This window comes from Wolffia australiana, chromosome 19 (assembly GCF_029677425.1).
Source record: "Wolffia australiana isolate 7733 chromosome 19, ASM2967742v1".
In the NCBI taxonomy this organism is placed as follows: domain Eukaryota; kingdom Viridiplantae; phylum Streptophyta; class Magnoliopsida; order Alismatales; family Araceae; genus Wolffia; species Wolffia australiana.
This window is the reverse complement of record NC_135853.1, coordinates 6,267,236-6,287,069: the sequence shown is the minus strand read 5'-3', so window position 1 is coordinate 6,287,069 and position 19,834 is coordinate 6,267,236.

The window sequence follows — 19,834 nt, the reverse complement described above, 5'->3', positions numbered from 1 at the left end:
TCTGATCATGACGAAGCTGGGCGATTCCAGGCGTTGAGTGGCCCACTGGATGAGGAGGATCCTGGGCACTCCGGGCGTTGACTGGCCCTTGTTGAGACTAGATGATGTTGTCGTAGAGTCAGGCGTAGGCAGATACCCGCGCGCGCGACGAGGAGCGCACCTAGAGCGCGCAGAGCGCCGGAACGCGCGCAGAGTGCGCGAAGCACAGCGGAGCGCACCCAGAGCACGCGCAGCGCGTGCAGCTCGAAGTGCTGACGCTGTCGACGACAGAGAGGCGGTCGGTCGACGCGCGGAGTGCGGCGGCCGCGTGCGCAGTGCTGGCAGGTGGTCAGCGCGCAGCGTGCGCGAGCGGCCAGGGGCGGCCCTGGGCGACCTTTAGATGGGCGGCTTGGGCGGCACTGGCGGGGCGGTGTGGAGGCCTGGCGAGGCTGCTTGGGCGACCTTGGCTGGGGCGACCCTAGCGGGGCTGCCTGGGCGACCCTTGGCTGTGGCGTCCCTTGGGCAGCCTGGGAGGGCGGCCAAAGGAACGGCCTAGGGCGTCCTTGGGTGGCCTGAGAGGGCGGCCCTTGGGCGACCTGGGTGGACGGCCCCTGGGCAGCCTGGGAGGGCGGCCAAGGGGGGGCGAGAGCGAGAGCGAGAGGGAGAGGGGAATGGAAGTGAGGGAAGAGGGAGAAGGAAATGGAAGAGATGGAAGAGGGAGAAGAGAAGAAGATGGAGGGGAAGAAGTGGAGGCCGGCGACACGATCGTGGCGGCGGCGAAGGTGGCGGTGGCTAGAGTACGAGAAGGATAGGGGAGGCTGGGCAATCCTCCAAGAAGAGTTAAACGAAAAAACTCGATTCTTGAATTATGATTGCCTAAGAGTTTCTTGAAAACAATGGCCTTTATATAGGCCTTGGAGGAAAGAGAACTTGACGAGAAAGTAAAGACGAGAAAATAAAGACGTGCGCCATGTCACGCCAAAGGACAGTTGTGAATCTGCCTTTGGCGTTGTGTCATGACGCGCGTAGAAGCGTGCGCAGGTGGAGACGTGCAAGTTGGCGGTTGTGGCGTGTCGGCTTTAGGGTTGACTCTAGTTGACCGTGGCGAGTTAACTTCGGTTGACTCTGGTTGACCGTTGTCCAAAGCATGCGTGTTGACTCCGGTTGACCGTGGTGACGCGTTCGTCGATGAGATGTTGGCGTCCTCGCCATCAATTCCCCAGGGATGCGGAGAACTCAACTCCGTTGAGTAGACGTCTCAAAGCTCTAGTGGGTTCACCAGGTCAGGGCGCAGGCGAGCCAGGTCTTCCTCCGTGATCCACGTGTCGTCCATCGATGCCTTGCCCTGCCAACGAACAAGAAACTTCCGCACCGTTCCACCTTTGGTGAAGGTGATTACTTCGTCTAGTATTTCCTCGATGATTTCATGCCAGTCAGAGGGTAGCGATGGGGGAGTGGACAAGTCAAACTCGCTCACCAGAAAGTCTGAGGGTAGAACGTGGCTATTAGACGAAGGAGGGGGCTTTAAATTTGACTAAATCCGAGATATTGAAAGTAGTGCTTATTCCCCATGAGGAGGGCATGTCAACGGCACAGGCATTTTCCCCAACTCGTTTGAGGATCGGAAACGGCCCAGCACTACGAGCATGAAGCTTAGTAGCCCGTTTGGAGGAAAATCTTTCCGGCCTAATCCGCACCATCACCATTTCACCTTCTTTAAATTCACAAAAACAACGGTGCAAATCTGCGGACTGTTTATATGAGGCATTACTATTTATAATACGTGTACGGATTTCCTCATGCAGACTTCTAATATGATGCGCAAATTCATGACCGTCATCTGAGACTCTAGCATGTGGTAACATAGGTATAAGGTCGGTAGGGGTACGAGGAAGATGACCATGCATAATCTCAAATGGACTCATACCGATAGTACGGTTAATTGACACGTTGTAAGCAAATTCGGCACGCAGAATGACACAATCCCAAGACTTGAGGTTGTCTCCCACCAACGATCGAAATAGGTTGCCGAGGCTCCTATTCACGACCTCGGTCTGTCCATCAGTTTGGGGGTGAAAAGCTGTAGAAAACTTGAGCTTTGTCCCCAAAAGATGCCAAAGGGTCTTCCAAAAGTAGCTAGTGAATCAGACATCTCTGTCCGACACTATGCTTTTTGGAAGTCCATGGAGACGCACTACTTCATTGAAAAATAATTGGGCGACATGAGACGCATCCGAAGTTTTAAAGCAAGGGACGAAATGAGCCATCTTCGAGAAACGATCCACAACCACCATGATGGAATCATGGCGTCTGTTCGTCCTCGGGAGCCCTAGCACAAAGTCGATGCTCACATCCTCCCAAGGTTTTTGAGGGACTGGTAGTGGGGTGTAGAGGCCGGTATTCTGTTTTACCTGCTTAGTGAGAGTACATACATGACATTGAGAAACTATACTTGTTACGTCTCGCTTTAGGGAGGGCCAAAAGAATCGATGCTCAACCATAGCTATGGTTTTATCTCTCCCAAAATGACCACTAAGGCCTCCGGCATGTGTTTCCCATACGAGAAAATCCCTAAGAGATGAGCGTGGGATGCATAGGCGAAGAGCGTAAAATAAGAATCCATTCTCCACAAGATAATTTTGATTATCAGGATTCGGGTATTTGCCTAAGGTCTGAACAATGGGAGCAAAATCCGGGCAGTCTGGATATAGGTCCTTCATCTGATCAAATCCAATAACCTCAACTTTCATAACATTCAACAAATGGACCCTTCTACTCAAAGCATCGGCGACTCGGTTCTCAACTCCCTCTTCTGTTTAAGGACAAAGGTATAAGACTGAATGAATTCGACCCATTTAATATGCCTAGAATTTAATTTCTGCTGGGAATGGAGATACTTTAAGGCTTCGTGATCAGAGTAGAGGACGAATTCCTTAGAGAGTAGATAATGACGCCAATGATGTAAAGATTGGACGATCGCATAAAATTCTTTGTCGTAGGTAGAATATTTGAGCTTAGCGTCATTCAATTTCTCACTAAAGAAGGCAATAGGATGATTTTCTTGACTCAGAACTCCTCCTATTCCTAACCCTGAAGCATCACAGGCAACCTTGAGTACTTTATCAAAATCAGGTAAGCGAAGAATAGGGGCCTGAGTCATTGTAAGTTTGATCTCCTCAAAGGATTTCTGAGCTTCTACCGTCCATTCAAAATAATTTCCCTTAAGGCATTCAGTCAAGGGTGCCATGATGGTGCTAAAGTTGGATATGAATCGTCGATAGAAGGTTGCTAGACCATGAAAACTACGAACATCATGGATATTTTTTGGTGTTGGCCACTGAGTTATGGCATCAATTTTGGCCGGATCGACGGATACACCTTGGCCAGATAGGATAAAACCTAAGAATGAAACATGACTGACAAGGAAAGAACATTTTTTTGGGTGAGCATACAACTGCTCAGTTTTCAATACTTTGCAAACTAACCGTAAGTGTTGGAGATAATCAAGTGTGGATCTGCTATAGATAAGGATATCAGCAAAATATACGACGACAAAATTTCCTATGAACGGTCTAAGTATATGATTCATCAATTGCTGAAAGGTGCTAGGTGCGTTTGATAATCCAAAGGGCATGACCTTCCACTCATATAGTCCATCTTTGATCTTAAAGGCAGTTTTCCATTCGTCTTCGGGTCGGATACGAACTTAGTGATAACCACTCTTAAGATCAATTTTGGAGAAAACTGTTGAACCTGCCATCATATCAAACATATCGTTGATGCAGGGAATAGGAAACCTATACTTGACCGTGATCTTATTTGTAGCTCTACTGTCAATGTACATACGCCAACTCCCATCCTTTTTCGGAGCCACCAGTGCAGGGACGACACACGGGCTAAGGAATCTTGGATGAACCCCTTGTCCAAGAGTTCTTGGACCTGGCGCTGTAATTCCTTGTACTACGTAGGGTCCATCTGATAGTGAGGGAGGTTGGGTAACGATGACCCCGGAATGAAATCAATAGCATGCTGAATATCACGCATCGGAGGTAGGTCATTGGGCAAATCATTGGGGAAAACGCTAGCGAATTCCTCTAGTAGCTGAGAAATCTCTGGGGGCGGGTTGGAGGAATCCTCAGAGGAATGATCGGTATCATGGCCAAACACATAGTCATTTCACTATCGAGTTCTTTCTGAAATTGGGATCTGCTAACAACACAAAAGCCTACGGATGGATATTTAGGTGAGGCTCTCTACGGACTATGAGTGTAGGGATGCCACGTGATTTTCTTGCCCTGATGGATAAAAGAACAGGTATTGCTCCGACCATAGAGGTGTACATCATTATCATACAACCAAGGGCGGCCGAGGATAATGCTGCCCACCTTCATGGGTAGAACATCGCATAATATCTCCTCTTCGTAGGATTGAACCTTCAAAGGGAGACGACATTGGCTCTTCACAGGGATGGAGGTAGCATCGATTGATAAGCCAAAAATAGGGGTGAAAATTACGCAAATTTTTAGCCCTTGTCGTTGTGAATTTTTGGCTTATGCAATAAAATTTATAAAACTCTACTTAATATGTATAGTGATAAGTATGAGTGTCGTCCAAGGGAGGCAAGTAGGAATTTCAATTTGATTTTATTTTTGGTGTTTTAGATCCTAATTAGAGTGAATTTGATCTTCAATGAGGATCAAGTCACCCTAATTAGGTGAGAATTTAGAGAGGGGGGTAGGAGAGATGGGAAGATTAGCAGAATTAAGAGCTCTAAATTTCCTTCTTTGATCCTAATTAAAGGATCCAAGAAACCATTTAGAGAGGTTGAAAGAGGGTTCTTAAAATGAGTTGGGTTGATTTTTCAGATTGATAATTCAGAACTAAAATGGGCTAAATTGAGACTTCTAAAATTAAAACTAAATTTTTATAATTTTCTTTTGTAATGCAATTGAATGCCCAGGTAAAATTCCTCAATTTCTCCTCTCAATCCTAATCAGGGCTTGTACATGCCGCTCAACCCAAGCAATTTAGAAGTTCAGACTAGAATGGAGATGAAGAAACAAACAACTTAACCTATTTCATTCAAAATGCACAAAAGTTTGAATACAATGAAAGAAAAAAATACCAAAACTGTTGATCCAGGCTGGGACTCCTCTCTGTCTTGCAGCTGTGATGAAGCACCCTCCAGAATGAGCTCCCCCTCTCGAAATTTAGCTGTTATACTTAGGTTATAGGGTAAAAATCACCATTTTACCCCCGTTTAGTACTTAATATTTATCTATCAATGTAGGCTAGATCTGAATGATCTAACCGTACAGATAGAAAGAGGGGATCAAGACGAACAAATCCATAAAAAAATCATCTCAATCGGACTTCAGAATCAAAAGTTATTAATAAATCAATTTTAAACCAATTTAATCCATTGGATTTAAAATTGATTTATTTATTAGGTTCGTTTTTAAACACGCAATGACGTGTCGCTCTCTCATTGGCTGTCGCATTTTGAATCCTCCTTTTTGCAGAAAAGTCCTTAAAAAGCCTGGAATTGCTTTTGGGCGCTTAAAAGTAATTGCGTATATGCCCCTGGCGCACTCTCTCTCCTCCGATTTCTCCTAAAACATTAAAAATATATATTAAAAATTGCAATAAAACCCTGAATGATTTTAAATAGGATCTTTACGCCTGCCGTGGTGACCGAGAGCTGTTTTCAGGGTCTTTTTGCAATGAAACGTTGCAAAAAGGCCCCGAAAAGTCTAGAAATTGCATAAATACATTTTTTTCTCTTATAAATATGCTCTTTTTTCATAGAATAAATGCATTTCTTCTTGAAATAAATCCCAGAAAATTCCTAAAAATTCGTAAAAAATTCTAGAAAATTCTAGAAAATTCCCTGATTAATTCCCATGTTGATAAATGTCGAAATAAACTTTTTAATGTGCCATTTTCATCCAAAAATAATTATTTCGAGCTTCAATAAATCCTTAAAAATTCATATAATTAACATAAAATTAGGGAAAAATCAGAAATTACTTGGAAGCATTATTTTTGTGTAAATATATGATAACAACCCAAATTTAAGCCTTTTAAATGCATAAATCATGCTAATAACATGAAATAAAGACCGAAATTAGGGTGTTATCATATACCCCCCTACTTAGACATTGCTAGTCCCTTAGCAACATCTAAGTACTTTGCTGAATTATCATCTCTTTCATCCTGTAAGTCAGACAACAAGTGTGGGAAGTGTTAAGTGTATCAATCACAAGCGAACTAAAACACTAAATGACATTTTGAGCTCCGACCTTTTCAGGAATGTGGGGTTTCTTTCTCCTTGGCTTGGATCCCTAAGTGGATGAGAAGGGAGTGTACTTGTTTCTAGGTATAACGCTATACTCCTCAGGTAAACTCTCTCCACTCATGTGCAGCTGGCCTCACATCTCTAGCGAGCAAGATCACTCTCCCGGGGTGACGGCCACCTAGTACTTGCCTCTCCATTAGCCTTTTCTCTTTCCTAAGAATAGAAGAAGCCATTTCCTCCTCCTGTTGAGCACAGAATATTGAACACAACGAGAAGAATATATGATAGAGTTGTGATGGGGGAGAATGAGACTTTGTGAAAGAATTAGGGTGAGCATGAACAATGAGAGATTTATGGTCCAACGGGTGCGGTGCTACCTTGGATAACCTACTCCCAAGATTTTTAGAGGAAGTGAGGGAGATAGAAGAGATGAGACCAATGTGATGATATAGAGAATAAAGACCATCTTGCCCTGAATTGAAAGTCAAAACCAGAAATGGTGCAAGTCAAACCCCTCCTTTCTCTTTGTCTTCTTCTCATTCCTCTTGTCTTTTTTTTTTCTTTTTTTTTTTCAAACTCCTTTTTTTTTTGCTTCTTTTTTTTTTTTTTGTATATCAAACAAAGAGGATAACAACAAATGAAACACTTTCCATGACTTAAATGGTTTTCCAAACATCTTGTCACAACTAGCATGAGTGTTATAACAATCACATTGGTCTAGGAAGAAGAGATAGAAGAATAAGATTTAGATAATGTAGAGTGAATTATGGACAGAAAAAGAGTTGAAGAGGTAGTATCGGAGTGATACCGTGGAAAGGGAGATAGATGTACTTGGGAGATAGGTATATCTTCGGTAGTGGGAGCAAGGTGGTGGAGTCAGGTTATGATGGATATGGCGTGAAGTGTGTGGAACAATGAGGTGGATGGAGATGGTGGATTCTGTGCATAGGACTTGGAGAATGACTGCCCACTATTTTGGAATGAAAGTAGGCTAATGGTGGGACGAAATACATAAGTGGGATCGGCTATTTTGAACTGATTGGAATGGGGGATCTCAATTCACTCATCACTCTCCTTTGAAGTATAGAGCTTCTACCCTTAGACTTTCCATCATCTAATCAACCACTAGACGACCTCCCCAATTTGACATTGAACCCACATTGCTCAAAATCACTTGTGTTGCACCTCAACATGTTCCTGATCTGCTCTAGGAGCTTAACTTCTCTACACATGTTTCCAAACCACTGGATGAAAGAAAATTAATTCATGTATGTGCATGTTAAATATCGTTAAAGCAGGTTCAATTCATGTAGTATTCTTTAAAATTAATCACATGAGTCAACGTTTTCCATATAAAATGAACTAGCTCCCCCCTACTAAAACACGCATGGTCCTCAATGCATAATGATTAAAATAATGAAAAGGAAAATTGAGGGAGAGAATTGCAAACAGTGGGGATGGACTTGAGGCTTGTTGTTTAGATGATAGATGTAAAATCTTGAATACGTCATGCTGCATTTGACAATCTTCCCGTGAGAGCTGTGGATACGAGGCCCCATTCCTGAAACAAAACAAAAAACAAAGCGAGCAAAATGGACAAGAAAATAAAACTAACAAGAAAATAAAGTAAGGATAAAGATAAAAATCCAAGGGATTCAAACAAACGGTACTAGTATGGATTTAGGGATCCATAACGCCTTACGTGATAATTTCTTAAAGGGTTCTAAGATGGATTTAGGAATCCATACTTGGTGCCGTAGATTTGGGATCAGAATGACCGTCGACCTTGTAACGGTTGATTGCCTGGGAGTCCATTTCATTTTCTCATGTATTTTATTGCCCCCTTGATGATTCCTCTTGTCTACAAACATCCTCTTCATGCCAGCATTTGTCCTTATTCTATTATTTGTTGTTCTTTTGTTCTTCCTATTTGGCATGGAGGTTGAGGGAATATCAGCAATATCTTTATGCAAAGTTTTTTTATTATCCAAACTACATTCCTCTGTGCTCCTTCTCATTTTGCACTTTTCCTCTTGTAATACCTTGATACTGTTATGTAAGTAGTGATTAATTATTGTCAAGGCCACGAGTCGTATTTGGGAATGCAAACATGAGGGTTTACAATGAGTTTGGATAACTGAAGTAGTAGATGGTGACATGGAACCTTTGTTTTCAAGGATAGAAGTAGTTGTTGAGGCATGATTGTCCTCGTCAATATTTTCCTTAGAGATTTCCTTATCCTCTGCCTAAAGTGTCCACTTCTACTCGCCAAGGGTCAGCTAGCTTAAGGGTAATTCTCTTATCATTTTCTAAGGATAACTTCCTTAAACTCTCGTCTATCACCGCTCTTGCTAATCTTAAGAAAGATCTCCCTAAAACAATAGGTGCTTTGTCGCTCCTCTAAGATGAAAAAATCAGATTTAAATCGACATCCATGAATATCAACACATGCATTGGTGATTTGGCCACTGGGAGTAATATGAATACCATCAGCAAAGCATATGAGTTGGGAAGATGGCGTCACCTTACCTATAGGGTGTCTCTCTAGGACAGTTGAAGGGATGATACTATGGTTTGAGCCTAGATCTATAAGCACATTGTGGAATCTACTTCCTCCAATATCACACACTATTCTAGAGTCCTTTGGCTCTGTAATCCTCCTCGACTCTCGACTAACTTTAGGTACCTCCCGCCTAAAATTTCGGATTGAGTTGGGGAAGTTGGAATAAAGGCTCCTCCTCCTACACACTTCCCTACTAGGCTCTAATATTCTAGAGTTCTCCATCTTCTCTAATCTTTCATGTAAGTTCACCATTTGATCCTTCATTAGTGATAGCACTGATATGATCGTGGGATCTATAGGAGCTTGTGTATGAAGCTTAGGCACACTAGAACTCCTAGGAGAGCTATCACCCTTAGAATCTATTGGTTGTGAGGGAACTTTACTTCCAATTTCCATAGATAAATATATTGTAGCATCATCAGTTGTTCTTCTAATAAATTCATGATCATAAGATGCTCCCTCTAAAGATATAGGAGGAGTACTACAGTCGTGGAAAGATCGAACATTCTCATCTACTATTTTGTTCTTTTCCTCTTCCGTCCTCTTTAATTCTCTGTTTGAAACATCTACCCTCAACTCATCTCCATGAAGGCTTTTGTATGATCTTTCTCTGAGTGTTAAATATTCCTCAAATGAAGGTGCCTTGTAATGGTCCCCTATTGTTCGCCGTGTTTGATTACTAGAGTGTCCAAATACGCTCATAGGAGGTGAAGATGTCTGGGTACTATCTGTCTCTATTTTGCCCTCCCTTGCAGCCTGCATCGCAAGCTCTTTCACTGTCATTCTAACCTTTGGCTGCATATTTTTCATTTACGTAAATCTAGATTCACTAATCAAGGATTAGATAAATAGGATGACAAAAGGCACTAAAAGGATAATTATTCCCAAAATCAAACGCTCATTGCATATAGATGTTCAAGAAAATTAAAATATGATATTCTCTATTGAAGTTAAAAAATTATCAGAAATTTAGAGTTATTAAAAATCAAAGAGAGAAATCACTAAACCAAATAACTCATTTAAGATTTCAAAATACTTCACAGGCACTCAATTGATAAGAATCAAAACCAATTAAACTCCTTAGCGTTGCTTCCCCGGCAACAGCGCCAATTGATAAGCCAAAAATAGGGGTGAAAATTACGCAAATTTTTTAGCCCTTGTCGTTGTGAATTTTTGGCTTATGCAATAAAATTTATAAAACTCTACTTAATATGTATAGTGATAAGTATGAGTGTCGTCCAAGGGAGGCAAGTAGGAATTTCAATTTGATTTTATTTTTGGTGTTTAAGATCCTAATTAGAGTGAATTTGATCTTCAATGAGGATCAAGTCACCCTAATTAGGTGAGAATTTAGAGAGGGGGGTAGAAGAGATGAGATGAAAAGAAGAAATGTGGGCTCTAGATTGAATTAATTGATCCAATTGGATGGATCAAAGAATTCAATTAGAGGGGTTGGAAGAAATTTTTGATTTAAGTTTTCGTTGGTTTTGAGAATTTGCGAAATCAGAAATAAAAAGGGAAATCTTAATCTCCTAAGAATTAAAACTAAATTTTTTTAGAGTTTTCTTTTGGAATGCAATTGAATGCCAAGGTAAATCCCTCAATTTCTCCTCTCAATCCTAATCAGGGCTTGTACATGCCGCTCAAGCCAAGCGATTTAGAAGTTCAGATCAGAATAGAGATGAAGAAACAAACAACTTAACCTAATTCATTCAAAATGCATAAAAGTTTAAATACAATCAAGGAAAAAAAGTACCAGATAACTTGATCCAAGCTAGAGCTCCTCCCTGTCTTGCAGCTGTGATAGAGCACCATCCAGAATGAGCTCCCCCTCTCGAAATTTAGCTGTTATACTTAGGTTATAGGGTAAAAATCACCATTTTACCCCTGTTTAGTACTTAATATTTATCTATCAATGTAGGCTAGATCTGAATGATCTAACCGTACAGATAGAAAGAGGGGATCAAGACGAACAAATCCATAAAAAAATCATCTCAATCGGACTTCAGAATCAAAAGTTATTAATAAATCAATTTTAAACAAATTTAATCCATTGGATTTAAAATTGATTTATTTATTAGGTTCGTTTTTAAACACGCAATGACGTGTCGCTCTCTCATTGGCTGTCGCATTTTGAATCCTCCTTTTTGCAGAAAAGTCCTTAAAAAGCCTGGAATTGCTTTTGGACGCCGCCCAAAAGTAATTGCGTATATGCCCCTGGCGCACTCTCTCTCCTCCGATTTCTCCTAAAACATTAAAAATATATATTAAAAATTGCAATAAAACCCTGAATGATTTTAAATAGGATCTTTACGCCTGCCGTGGTGACCGAGAGCTGTTTTCAGGGTCTTTTTGCAATGAAACGTTGCAAAAAGGCCCCGAAAAGTCTAGAAATTGCATAAATACATTTTTTTCTCTTATAAATATGCTCTTTTTTCATAGAATAAATGCATTTCTTCTTGAAATAAATCCCAGAAAATTCCTAAAAATTCGTAAAAAATTCTAGAAAATTCTAGAAAATTCCCTGATTAATTCCCATGTTGATAAATGTCGAAATAAACTTTTTAATGTGCCATTTTCATCCAAAAATAATTATTTCGAGCTTCAATAAATCCTTAAAAATTCATATAATTAACAGAAAATTAGGGAAAAATCAGAAATTACTTGGAAGCATTATTTTTGTGTAAATATATGATAACAACCCAAATTTAAGCCTTTTAAATGCATAAATCATGCTAATAACATGAAATAAAGACCGAAATTAGGGTGTTATCATCGATCCAAGACACAAAATATGGGTGAGGGTGATCAATCAAAGGCAATCCCAAACGTGATGTCATAACATCGGAGACGACGTTAATACAATTACCACTATCTACGATCGTCTTACACATCTTATCACCAATTTTAAAATACGTGTAAAATATGGATGTCCTCAATGCAGAATTATCGGTGGTAGGCTGAGTAAGGTTGCAACGTACAATTTCCCTAACTGACGTAGACGGGTCGTGACAAGGAAGAGACGGTGGACAGTCTGTGGTGCCAATGAAACTCAATAATCCATCATCGTGCACAAATTCATCGACAACATAGCTCTCAACTCTATACTCCTCCTCATCTATAGGTGGCTCATCAAGGGTAGGGTCGCTATCGAGGGGCTCCTGTCCTATGTGCAAGGTTTGTGAAGGGCATTGGGAAGCTCTATGACCTCGACCTTGGCATTTAAAACAAGTCATGCCGGAAGGACCGAGTTGTGCAGAATTGGGTTGAGGAGGGGCCCTAGCGATGGACTCTAGGGAGGGTGAGGGACGAGTATTCGGCGTCGTCAATGACGGAGTTGGAATGGGTGGACGCTATTCAATGGGAGTACGAGTAGAGGTAGGAGGTGGTGGTGGTGGTGCAGGAAGGGCTAAGGGAGGATTATGCTGGGTCGCACGGTTGGAATAAGAAGAGTTAGATAAATGCGACCGATCGGTAAGAGCAGGGCGATTGTACACGGGAGTATGATATAAGCTCTGACAGAGTTCTAGGTCCTCTACAATCTGATAGGCCTGCTCGAGAGTCGTGGCCTTACGGACAAGCAATTCCGTCTCTAGATAAGGGTTAAGACCATTCCTAAAACGAGAAATAACGACTCAAGGATTCTCTTCAACTCGACACCTCATATAGAATTCCTCAAATTGAGTGATATACTCGGAGACGGGGCGCGTACCCTGCTGCAGTTTGTGCCATTGGTCAAGAAAGTTGTCAAGATAGGCAAGTGGGACGCATTTTTCACGTCGTTTGTCCTTCATTGGGGCCAAGTATCCATGGGTGCCTCACGACGGTTATAAATCAAAAATTCAAGATTCTCCCAAAAGATTTTCGCTTGTCCCCCTAATCTCATCTCGACATATTGGACTTTCTACAACTCTAGCATATTGCACCACTTGAAAAAACTATTCAATTTAGACTCCCAATCAAGATACTCTTTAGGGTCCCTAGATCCCTCGTAGTATGGAACATCGACTTTGACGCTACGCTGAATCTGTTGCAAATGGTTGTCGTGATCCACACGGGGGTGATCGCGAGGGGGAACCACATCCTCGGGTGGAAAAGGATCGTTCCTGTCCGGACGATTCCCATTTCATCCGTGATATCTATCATGAGGCGGATAAGGATCATTCAGAGTGGGATGATTCCTATCGCACTCTGAAATCCTCTCCTTCGGTGGATGGTAATCGCCCCGTAGTGGGCAATTTCCATCATGCACCGGGGCTCTATCCACAGGTGGGTAGGGATCATTCCGTGGGGGACGATTCCTATCCTGACCTGGGGTCCTAGGCTCGGGCGGATAGTAATCGTCGCGATGATTTCTATCATGAACCGGAGTGCGAATATCTAGAGGAATCGGATCGTCTCGCTTGAGACGATTCTGATTTCGGCTTCCAGATCTATCCTCGGGTCGTATAGGATTATCAACATCGCGATGATTCCTGTCACGATCTCGAGATCTAGGATCTGGGATATAGTGGTTCTCGTGATCGCGGCGATGTCGATCCAGACCTCTATTTTCGAGTTGATAAGTCCGTTCACTCACCGCACCGATCGAACTAGTTAGACGATTGTCCGTATTGGTAATTCGTGTATTGACATCACGAAAGCCGTTCTGGACAGTGTGTAATACACGATCGATGTCTCCTCGAGAGGAGGTCGGTGGTACGAACAACGACAACTCGTGGACAGGGACAGACACCTCAAGACCGTCTTGGGGTTGGTCTGTCATCGGAGCGGCGACTCATTTGCCTGAACGCAAATGCATGCAAGGGACTAACAGATGATGATGATTGTAGACATCTACGATGGCGGAAACGAATAGGCTAACAGGTTAGGCTCTGATACCAATTTGACATAGAAATAGACTCTATCTATGTCTATTTGTCTCCCTATCTTTATCATATTAACTATCTCTGACGTAGGACGACTACAGGCTAAGGGTAGGATGGGTGTGTGAGGGATAAAACAATCCACATAAATTCACGACCGGATTCAGATTAAAAACTGATGAAAATCTGGTGGTGCAGCTCTGACCCTTTTGAGGGCGGGAGTACTGTCTTCCCCAACCGCGAAGATGCCTAAGCACCGAAATCAATACCCAAATTCGCGTCGAGAGGAAACACTCGAGAAGGAGGGAGAAGAAGTAGATAATCCACACCAAATCTAATTCTGACGGCGGTGGAAACTTCTTGAGAAAACACTGAATGAGGAACACTTCGACACCAAAGAGTTCAGGCGTACCTCGGCACCGTAGTGCGTGAAGAGGTTTCGAGAAATTCTAATCGTGACGAAGCTGGGCAATTCTGGGCATTGAGTGGCCCACTGGATGAGGAGGATCCTGGGTGCTCCGTGCGTTGACTGGCCCTGGTTGAGACTAGATGATGGTGTCGTAGAGTCAGGCGTAGGCGAAAACCCGCGCGCACGATGAGGAGCGCACCTGGAGCGTGCAGAGCGATGACACGCGCAGAGTGACCGGAGTGCGGCGGACCGCACCCGGAGCGCACGCAGAGTGCGCGAATTGTGGCGGAGCGCACCCAGAGCGCGCGTAGTGCGTGCGGCTCGAAGTGCGGACGGTGTCGACGACAGAGAGGCGGTCGGTCGACGCGCAGAGTGCGAGCAGCCGCTTGCGCAGCGCAGGCAGGTGGTTGGCGCGCAGCGTGCGCGAGCGGCCAGGGGAGGCCTTGGGAGACCTTTGGATTGGCGGCTTGGGCGGCCCTGGCGGGGCGGCGTGGAAGGCCTGGCAAGGCTGCCTGGGCGACCTTGGGCGGCCTTGGCTGGGGCGGCCCTAGCGGGGCTGCGTGGGCGACCCTTGGCTGTGGCGGCCCTTGGGCAGCCTGGGAGGGCGGCCAAAGGAACGGCCTAGGGCGTCCTTGGGTGGCCTGAGAGGGCGGCCCGTGGGCGACCTGGGTGGACGGCCCCTGGGTGGCCTGGGAGGGCGGCCAAGGGGGGGCGAGAGCGAGAGCGAGAGGGAGAGGGGAATGGAAGTGAGGGAAGAGGGAGAAGGAAATGGAAGAGATGGAAGAGGGAGGAGAGAAGAAGATGGAGGGGAAGAAGTGGAGGCCGGCGACACGACCGTGGCGGCGGCGAAGGTGGCGGTGGCTAAAGTTGGAGAAGGATAGGGGAGGCTGGGCAATCCTCCAAGAAGAGTTAAACGAAAAAACTCGATTCTTGAATTATGATTGCCTAAGAGTTTCTTGAAAACAATGGCCTTTATATAGGCCTTGGAGGAAAGAGAACTTGATGAGAAAGTAAAGACGAGAAAATAAAGACGTGCGCCATGTCACGCCAAAGGGCAGTTGTGAATCTGCCTTTGGCGTCGTGTCATGACGCGCGTAGAAGCGTGCGCAGGTGGAGACGTGCAAGTTGGCGGTTGTGGTGTGTCGGCTTGAGGGTTGACTTCGGTTGACCGTGGTGGGTTGACTTCAGTTGACTCCAGTTGACCCTGGTCCAAAGCATGCGTGTTGACTCCGGTTAACCGTGGTGATGCGTTCGTCGATGAGATGTTGGCGTCCTCGCCATAAATCTCCTTCTCTATCTCTGTCTCCATCTCTATCTTTACCTCAATCTCTACAGCTCTATCTATCTCTATCTCATTCTCTATCTTTATATCTATCTCTACATATATCTCTATACCTATCTCCATCGCTATCTATCTCTATCTTTATCTCTATCTCTGTCTCTACTTCTATCTCTATCTCCTTGACTATCTCAATCTCTATCTTTTCTCTATTTTTTAATCTATCTCTATCTCTATCTCTATGTCTATCTCTATCTCTGTCTCTATCTCCATCTCCATCTCTATCTCTATCTCTATATCTATCTCAAACTCTACATCTATCTCTATCTCTATCGATATATGTATCTCTATCTGTATCTCTGTCTCTATTTGTCTCTCGATCTCTATCTCTTTTACAATCTCTATCTTAAACTCTAGCTCTGTCTCTATCTAGAGCTCTCTCTATCTCTATCTCTTTCTCTACCTCTATCTCTTTCACTTTCTGAATGTCTATTTTTATCTCTATATCTATCTCTATCTGTATCTCTAGCTCTATCGCTATCTCTATTTCTATCTCTCTCCCTTTCTCTATCTCTCTTTCTGTCTCTATCTCTATCACTATCTCTATCTCTCTCTCTCTATCTCTCTCTATCTTTATCTCTATCTCTATCTTTATCACTATCTCTATTTTTACCTCTATCGCTATCTACATATCTATCTTTATTTCTATCTCTCTCTCTACCTCTATCTCTATCTCTATCTCTATCCCTATCTTTATCTCGATCTCTATCTTTATCTTTATTTCTATCTTTATCTCTAAATCTATCTCTATCTCTATTTCTATCTCTATCTCTATCTCTATCTCTATCTTTATCTCTATCTCTGTCTCTATCTCTCTCTATTTCTATCTCTATCTCAATCGCTATCTCTATCTCTATCTCTATCTCTCTCTCTATCTGTATCTCTATTTCTATCTCTACCTCTATCTTTATTTATATCTCTAGCTTTATCTCTATCTCTGTCTCTATCTCTATGTCTATCACTATCTCTATCTCTATCTTTATCTCTATCTCTATCTTTATCTTTATCTCTACCTCTATCTCTATCTCTAGCTTTATCTCTATCTCTATCTCTATCTCTATGTCTATCACTATCTCTATCTCTATCTTTATCTTTATCTCTACCTCTATCTCTATCTCTATCTCTATTTCTTTCTCTATCTCTATCTCTATCTCTATCTCTATCTCTATCTCTATCTCTATCTCTATCTCTATCTCTATTTCTATCTCTATCTCTATCTCTATCTCTATCTCTATCTCTATTTCTATCTCTATCTCTATCTCTATCTCTATCTCTATCTCTATCTTTATCTCTATCTCTATCGCTATCTGATGCGATACGCCGACGGCCGGGATCGAGCGGCGCGTTTCGCGTCACAGGAATAATGATGATATGATGCAAACACAATGAGATTTTATGATCGAGCAGTTAAGACACAAGGAGATAATGCGATGGACGGTGACGATCATCAAATAGATTGATCCGAAAGTCAGACTCCCAATGACCCTCAAGACCACTAGACGTCTAGACGAGAGGGGCGTCTAACGGCCCTGATAAGTTCAGAATTTAAAGATCAAGTGACAGACCGTTTACCTCAAGAAAGTGCTGCTCCCACAACAGTGGCTGTTCCTAATCCGTCGTTGAGTGATGAGTGGCGGCAGAGGATGCGATAGCGGAGGACGGCCCTGGAACAGGTAATAATACTGGTTAAGGAGGGAGAGGAGACGAGCTGACCTTAAAATATGTAGTCCACGGCGTATCGAAGACGGGCGTAGAGATAGCGCCCGGGACGGATTCGCCTTTGTCGAGGCCGGAATGCCGGAGGGATCAACGTGGCTTGGCGCAGTGACGGGCGGCACCAGTCGCAATTGGCGGTGGCGTGGCGCAGAGCCACGGTACAGGCAGAACGGCGGCGCAGGGGTTGATGACACGGGCGAAGCCTCGGCGCGGCGTGGAGCCACAGAGTGCGGCAGAACCGTGGCGATTGGCGGACCGCGGGGCGCGAACTTCGTGCGCCGCGGTCGATCACGCTGGCGCGAGTCCACGGCGCTGGCGGCTGGCGCGGGCGGCGGGAGTCGCGCGCGGAATGGGTCCACGGCGTGGGGTTGCGGCAGAGCGGGTCCCAGCGCGGCGGTGATGCGGGGTGGTCGGGAATCGGGGTTCGGGGCGGGGCGGCAATGGGAGAAGTGGCGGTCGAATCAAGAAAGGGGGGGGGGGGAAGCCAAAGGGTGATGCAAGAATGGGGTGGTTATGGTCAAGAACGATGGAAGATGGTGGGGAATGGTCAAGAACGATGAGGGTGAAGAGGAAGATTCAAGAAACGATGGAAAGTGGTGGAAGATGGTCAAGAACGATGAGGGTGAAGAGGAAGATTCAAGAAACGATGGAAAGTGGTGGAAGATGGTCAAGAACGATGAGGGTGAAGAGGAAGATTCAAGAAACGGTGGAAAGTGGTGGAAGATGGTCAAGAACGATGAGGGTGAAGAGGAAGATTCAAGAAACGATGGAAAGTGGTGGAAGATGGTCAAGAACGATGAGGGTGAAGAGGAAGATTCAAGAAACGATGGGGAAAGGAGGGTGGGCGATCAAGAAAGGCAAGAGGAGGTGGTTGGGAATCAAGAAACGATGGGGAAAAGAGGGTGGGCGATCAAGAGAGGCAAGAGGAGGCGGTTGGGAATCAAGAAACGAAGGGGAAAGGAGGGTGGGCGATCAAGAAAGGCAGGGGTAGGGGGAGGGCGATCAAGAAAGGCAAGAAGAGGTGGTTGGGCGATCAAGAAGGGCAGGGGAAGGGGAAAGGGCGATCAAGAAAGGGTAGGGGAAGCGGTTGGGCGATCAAGAATTTCAAAAAAATGGGGGATGAGAATGGGTGGCGTTCATGAATCGGTGGGAAAGATCAATAAATGGGGTTAGATGATCAAGAAGCGAGGGTGGTGGATGGGTATAGCCAAGAACCTGGCGTGGTGAGTTCTTGGTGGGTCGCGGGTGGTTCTCCTCGTTGGAGATGATTTCCCGAATGCAGCGCGGCGCCGTAGTCGTCGCGAACCTTCGAGGACGCCCAGAGTGATCTCGATGGGTGCTCTCTCGATTCTTGATTTCAACAGCTTCTTAAAAATCTTTAATGTACCGGAGTGATCTCGACGGTACGGTTGAACACGTCACGCCCGGAGTGATCTCGACGGACAGGACGTGCGCTCTACTCCTCGGAGTGGTCTCGACGAAGAGGTGGGGCTAGCCAAACCCCCTACGCTACGACTACGATAGGGGGAAGATTCTTGAAACAATTTCAATTCAAAAACTTCCAAGTAGTCCCTTGGGCATGCCCTCCCCTTATATAGGGAGGAGGGGTGCCAAGGAGACGTGGGGAGAGGTTGAACCGTCATGAGACGTGGTTCGACCTCTCCTTACAAAATCAAAATACAATCTTAAAATGAAAATAAAGACGAGGATGGGCCCTACGATACTGGCCCAATCCATAATTCGAAATGCAAAGAAAATACACATAGAAAAAACACAAATTGTTCGAACCTACCCGGAGTACTTAAACCCCGGGTTGCGGACATCGGCACGAGCTGTCCGACGTGGCTGCTGGCGAGTCGTCGTCGGTCGTCCGGCTGATGTCGTCGTCGTCATCAGGTCATCGTCGGCACGATGGTCCTCCATCACTATCTCTATCTCTTTCTCTGTCTATATCTCTATCTCTATCTCTGTCTATATCTCTATCATTATATCTCTCTATCTCTATCTCTATCTCTATATGTATCTCTATCTCTATCTCTTTCTCTATCTCCACATCTATCTTTATATGTATCTTTGATAAGCCTAAAATTGGTGTTCAAATATGTCGTTGTTTGGTCTTTCAGACTTATGCAATAAAATTTTTAATTTTACTTAATTACTAAATATGGAATATAGGGCAAGTAAGGAGTCGAACCACATGGAGGCAACAATGAGATATTTATCCAATTTTAATAAATTAATTCAAAAATGAATTAATTTTGCAATTAATAAATCTTCATTGTCCTCAATAATATTCTTTAATTAATCAAAACTAAGTAAAACTTAATTTTGATTTTTAATATTTTGGTCAGAAACTTCAAGATAGGAATATTATAATGTTATGCTCAGATTAATTTAGATTATTAATTTCCAAATTATTATAAAATTTAAAAAAATTATATGAATTAAAATTGAGAATTAAATAATCAAGAAAGGAAAATTTTAAATTGGACTATAAGATGGATGAATTTTCGATTCAAATTTTATTTTTAGGTTTTTTATATTTTGAATTAAATTCCTAAACAATAAAAATTGATATCTATATAGAGAAACTAGACAAATTAACTTAGAGAGAGAAAGTGAAGAATTTGGGGAAAAAATGAAATCTGATCCTAAATTAAAAATC